At 50.9% G+C, this 6,000-nt stretch overlaps 1 protein-coding gene across 3 annotated transcripts in view; it reads left to right on the top strand.

Annotated features, from left to right (window-relative positions):
* Positions 1-3,986: 3,986 nt before the first annotated feature.
* The window catches only part of LARP4B (La ribonucleoprotein 4B), an 80,340-nt gene continuing 78,326 nt past the window's right edge, over positions 3,987-6,000 (top strand). For 2 of the 3 annotated variants that reach the window (XM_066628839.1, XM_066628836.1), the window contains exon 1: positions 3,987-4,293. The gene's annotated coding sequence lies outside the window, so the exon portion shown is untranslated. Of the gene's footprint in view, positions 4,294-4,468; positions 4,551-6,000 lie in introns of those variants that run through there. The other variant, XM_066628838.1, reaches the window with a different exon arrangement.

The following is a 6,000-nucleotide window of genomic DNA, read 5'->3' as shown; positions in this document are numbered from 1 at the left end:
TTAACCTGATATAATTAAGAAATTAATTACCCGGGGGTTAGGATTGTGCTGTGATTTGCAGATTGGAAAGACCTCTCTACATGCAAAAAGTGTTTCTAAAAGTCGCTGGTCAGGCTTTTAAAAAGTACCTCTTCAAGCAATTCATGAACAGCACTGTTGGAAAAGGGGCTAAGGGCAAGATAGGTGAGGAGTGAGGAATGTGCCTGCCCCAGACGGTGGTGCATCTTCAATCATGGGGGGGGGGGGAGAACTGGCTTCCAAAAGAAGACTAGGCCCATTTAGGGCTGTATTAACTCATAGCTGGGCCCCTCGTCTTTAAGGTATTTTGGACCCCTCCAGAAGTTTAATCTTTCACCCCACTACATCTGACAGCCTGACTCTGGTACTGGTGTCTTTCCCCTGCTCCACTATATCTCAAAACAAATTTCAGCTGACTACAAGTGTGCCTTGCAACTTCTCAATTTTTACATAATGTTCAGCATATGGCTATATGAAAAGGGATTGTAGAGATTTCTATAGCATTTCATAGGAAAGTAGAGAGGTTTAGAACAATAAACATTTCATAGAAATGGACTAAAATAGTTGGAAGAGTATATAGGAACTGAAACGAGGCATTTCCCGCCTTTTATTAGTCTCATCTGAATATTGGAATAGAGATATGGCAATATGGCATTATCATAATGCATGCACATGTCTATACATGCACGTGTGTACACACACACACAAACAGACAAAGTGTTTCTTAACCAGTGGTATGGGTACCACCATTGGTACTTGAGGTGCCTGGTAGCACTTGTGGAACCCCTGGACACCTGCCACCTGCCCACGAGACTATGAACATGACACAACAAACAGTGGTAGGAGGCTTGGCTTGGTGGGCAGAGCTCCAAAGCATGATTTTCCACACTTGAAAACGTCATCCTGTCCACCCTGAACCTTATGCGTGTTTGTTGCGTTGCATCTGGCCTCTCAACATCATCATTGCCAATTACTTCCAGTGGTACTTCCAATAGGTGGACCGTGTGAAGTGGAACCGTGGAGGCCAAAGGTTGAGAAACACTGATATATTGTATACTTATGTGCACTATACAGTATAGTATACTCATCCATATATATTCATGTATATATATAACCATTAGTTATTTGATTTTCTCTGTAAACTGCTTTGTGAACCTTTTGTTGAAAAGCAGTATATAAATACTCTTAATTAATTAATATGGATATAGTTGTACATACACAGGTATGCGCCACTTAACGACAAGGATATGTTCCTGTTGTTATGTGAATAGGTTGTTAAGTGAACATTCAGCTCACTCGAGTGCCTTTGTTGTCTAAACAGTCTCTCCCTATCAGACACTAGCTGGCTGCACGGGTTGCAGTGGAGATAGATTGCCTCTTCTTTGCCCAGCTCACAGGTATACACATTTGGTCCCTGTTGCGTGTATGCAACGTTGGGCAGAAATGGCTTAAGAGCCTCTTTGTTGTGTGAACAGACTCTCCTTGCAAGGCACTAGCTGGTTGCACAGGGTTCTGGAGATAGATTGTTTCTTCTTTGCAGTAAGAGCCTCTTTGTTGTGTAAACTGCTGCAGGCTATGGGAGATCGGGCTGCCTCACTCAAAGCCTCTTTGTTGTGCTTTGACCACTTGTGTATATGCGGTCTGTCCTTAAGCAGTGAGTGCAAAGTGCCTTTAACCATTGGAGCCCTGGGGCGCAGGTGACAGTACCTCAGCCCCCAAAACAATAGACCACTAGTCCCTGTGGCTTCGGCCTCATCAGCCTTATGAATAATATGGCCCTGGATCCATTTTGCCAGTTGTTGAGCCCGTTTGCTATTAAATGGAAGGTGCCACTGCCTAAAGAACCCCATTATTATATACATCAGTGACTTGCGATGGATGAGGAGGTAGGTGAGGCACAGCCTCCCCACTGGAGTCTTTTGACAAGTGCCACTGCTGTGGGAGGCACTCACAACCCATGTGCTCCGTGTGGTGGGTGGGGAGGCAGAGCCTCCCCACCGGAGTCCTTCAAAAAGCAGCACTGCCGTGGGAGGCACCCAAGCACAGCTCCCACGGTGGTAAGGCTTTTAAAAGGTCTCTGGTGGGAAGGCAGAGCCTCACCACACATGCCCTATATATATATAGGTACAGATATATATGTATCAATGTGCGTAAACACATACATACAAACACATACATTAGTATTGGCAACCTTCAGTCTCGAAAGACTATGGTATCGCGCTCTGAAAGGTGGTTCTGGCACAGCGTCTAGTGTGGCTGAAAAGGCCAATCCGGGAGTGACAATCCCTTCCACACCGGGAGCAAGTGCAGTCTGTCCCTGGTCTGTCTCCCTGGCTATGGGCCTTCCTTCTTTGCCTCTTAGCCTCAGACTGTTGGCCAAGTCTGAGGCTAAACACATACATATGTATCTATATATTATACATACTTACTAATATTATACATATATGTGTATACACCTATATACAGACATATATGCATATGTAGCAAGGCCTGCCAAGATTTTGGACTGACAATCAGCCTGAAGAAAACACAGGTCATGGTTCAGGATGTGGACTCACCTCCCTGCATTACAATCTCTGAGCATGAACTGGAGGTTGTCCATGACTTTGTGTACCTTGGCTCAACGATCTCCGACACTCATTCTCTCGATGCCGAGCTAAACAGGCGCATCGGTAAAGCAGCTACCACGTTTTCCAGACTCACAAAGAGAGTCTGGTCCAACAAGAAGCTGACGGAACATACCAAGATCCAGGTCTACAGAGCTTGCGTCCTGAGTACACTTCTGTACTGCAGCGAGTCATGGACTCTTCGCCCACAACAGGAGAGGAAACTGAGCGCTTTCCACATGCGCTGCCTCCGACGCATCCTCGGCATCACCTGGCAGGACAAAGTTCCAAACAACACAGTCCTGGAACGTGCTGGAATCCCTAGCATGTATTCACTGCTGAAACAGAGACGCCTGCGTTGGCTTGGTCATGTCGTGAGAATGGATGATGGCCGGATCCCAAAGGATCTCCTCTATGGAGAACTCGTGCAAGGAAAGCGCCCTACAGGTAGACCACAGCTGCGATACAAGGACATCTGCAAGAGGGATCTGAAGGCCTTAGGGATGGACCTCAACAAGTGGGAAACCCTGGCCTCTGAGCGGCCCGCTTGGAGGCAGGCTGTGCAGCATGGCCTTTCCCAGTTTGAAGAGACACTTTGCCAACAGTCTGAGGCTAAGAGGCAAAGAAGGAAGGCCCATAGCCAGGGAGACAGACCAGGGACAGACTGCACTTGCTCCCGGTGTGGAAGGGATTGTCACTCCCGGATTGGCCTTTTCAGCCACACTAGACGCTGTGCCAGAACCACCTTTCAGAGCGCGATACCATAGTCTTTCGAGACTGAAGGTTGCCAATACAAAGCATGTATTATACATGCATATATATGACATATATATACACCTATGTATATATAAGTGCATACGCATACAGTATATGTATACGTGTGTCTGTGTGTATATAAATACATATATGTATGTATGTATGGCATATAGATAACTACATATCCATGTGTATCCGTATGTATGGAAAGGGAGAAGAGGATGGACGTCGATAGACTGAGGCCTAACCAAGCGCTTCCCCGTCTTCAGTCATCCCGCCTACGGAAGCCGCGAGGAGAAAAAAAGCTCCCCGCAGAAGCTGCCGCGCTTCGAGAAGAACCGCCGCAGCACACGAGACCCGGCAACCACTGCGAGGGCCTGCGTGAAAGCCGGTGACGTCACCGGCCCCGCGCCCACGTGCCCCGCGCCCTACGTCACCCGCGCGCCCCGCCGCCATTGGCCAATCACGCGCCGGCGGCCAATTTCCCTCCCCCAGCGGCCTCGTGCTTGGTTGCGCCTCGAGAGGAGGGCGGGGAGCGGCGGCCAACCTTCGCAGCAGCAGGCCAATCGCTTCCGCCGGCGGAGGCGGGACTTCCGGCCGGGGCCGGAAGCGGGGCTCGTGGGTCTCCCAGGCGCTGGCTCGCTCACTCTCCCTCTCGCAGGCGAGCGAAGCGCTGCTGCTGTTGGTGTTGAGAACTTCCGGGCCGCCCGCCGCCGCCGCCGCCTCTCCGCCCCACCCGCCCTCCCCGCCGCCGCCGCTCCGCCCTGCCCTCCCCGCCCTCGCACCCTTCCCGGCACTCGGCAGCGGCGGCGGCGGCAGCACCGCCCAGCGGCAGCGGAGGAGCGGAGCAGGCCCCGGCCCGGCCTCCGAGCGCGCTTCCGCCGCCGGGCCTGCGGGCTGCTGTAGCCGACAGGTGAGCCGCCCGCCGCCATCTTCCCCCGAGGCCGCCGGCGGGGGGGCAGGGCGCGGTGGGCCGAGGGGGCGGGGCGGCGCCGGCGGCTGCCGCTCCGCACTGCGTCTGCAGCCCTCCTGGCCGGGGAGGGAGGCGGGCGCCAGGCCTCGCTGTGCTGGTGGCGCTTCCCAGGCTGCCTCTCTCCCACCACGGGCCGTGGAGGAGCCCCCGCCTGAGCTGTCCTCCGCGAGCCCGATCCTCCGCAGGTCTGCTCAGAAGTAAGTCCCACTGTAGTCGGCGGACCTACTCCCGGGTAACTGGGCACGACTGCAGCCTCTGAGCCCAGTCCCGGGCTTGTCTGCTCAGAAGTAGGGCCTGTTGCAGTGAGTGGGGCTTCCTCCCAGGTAACTGGATAGGATTGCAGACCCTAGTCTTAGGCATGCCTACTCGGAAGTAAGTCCCATTGTGCTCCATGAGGTTTACTCCCAGGAAAGTGGAATGACTTAGGAATGTCTACTTGGAAGTAAGTTCCATTGTAGTCAGTGGGGTTTACTCCCAGGTAACTATGGATAAGATTGCAGCCTCAGCCCAGTCTTAGGCAAGTCTGATGTGTTCTATGAGGTTTACTCCCAGGAAAGCGTGGATAGCTTTGCATTCTCAGAGCCCAATGTCTATTCAGGAGTATGTCTTGTTGTAGTAAATGACGTTTACTCCCAGGTAACTGAATAGTATTGCAGCCTCAGAGCCCAATCCAAGGATTGCCTGCTCAGAAGTAGGTCCCATTGTAGTCAGTGGGGCTTACTCCTAGGTAATTGTGGGTTGTATTGCAGCCTGGGTCCCCCCCCTCACCTCCTTCTGCCCACCACGCCCCAACTGGCTGCTTCTACTTCTCTTCTCTCCATGATCCCCCTTCACTATTCATTCCCTGGGGTGCCAGTGTACACTCATCTAAATAATAATCAGAATATTGCTAATTATAATAATCAGGATTATGATATCTTCTGATATAACAATAGCAGGGATGACTTAAAGTAAAAGGGTGGATTTTCCTCAGTTTCTCTCAATGGGACCCCAAGCCCCTCAATTCTGGTGCTTTTTCTTTGCATTGTGTACATTTTACATGCTTTCCTAGGTGTAAAGCCCCATTGAACTCAAAGGAATGGCGTCTGAGTAGGCACACATAGGATTGTGCAGTTAGGGCAGTGCTTCCCAGTATTTTTTCACTTGCATACCCCTAGGCAGCCCATTTCTATAAATTGTATTCTTCATGCAAGGCATTCTAGTAAGACCTGCCTTTTCTGACATTATTCATTTTTTTCAAATACCCCTAAAGGTCCTGGCTAGTGCCCCAGTGGTACCTCAGGCTGGGTACCACTGAGTTGGAGTCTTTATAGAACTGTAAGTGGATGGTGGCTGTTATGGTTCATTTTAACACCGGGAAAGGGCAGAGTTTGAATTTGTATTAAATGCTGTGACCTGTGTCTTTCTTAGGGAGTAAGTCCCAATGGGGTGTCCGAGTAGGCACACGTAGGATTGTGTTGTTGGGGGCTTTATAGAACTATAAGTGGACAGGGATCGTGTTATGACGGGGGGGGGGGTTTAATACATGTAAATACTCTGAGCTGTGTCTTTCCAGTATCCCCACTGTATCTGAAAAAGTAAGTAAACACCTGATGCAGCTAGTAGCCCATCCTTTGAGGACTTGCATTCCTAAATGTGCCTCCCCAC

This window comes from Tiliqua scincoides, chromosome 5, assembly GCF_035046505.1.
Source record: "Tiliqua scincoides isolate rTilSci1 chromosome 5, rTilSci1.hap2, whole genome shotgun sequence".
Lineage (NCBI taxonomy): Eukaryota > Metazoa > Chordata > Lepidosauria > Squamata > Scincidae > Tiliqua > Tiliqua scincoides.
This window is presented reverse-complemented; position numbering and strand designations above follow the sequence as displayed.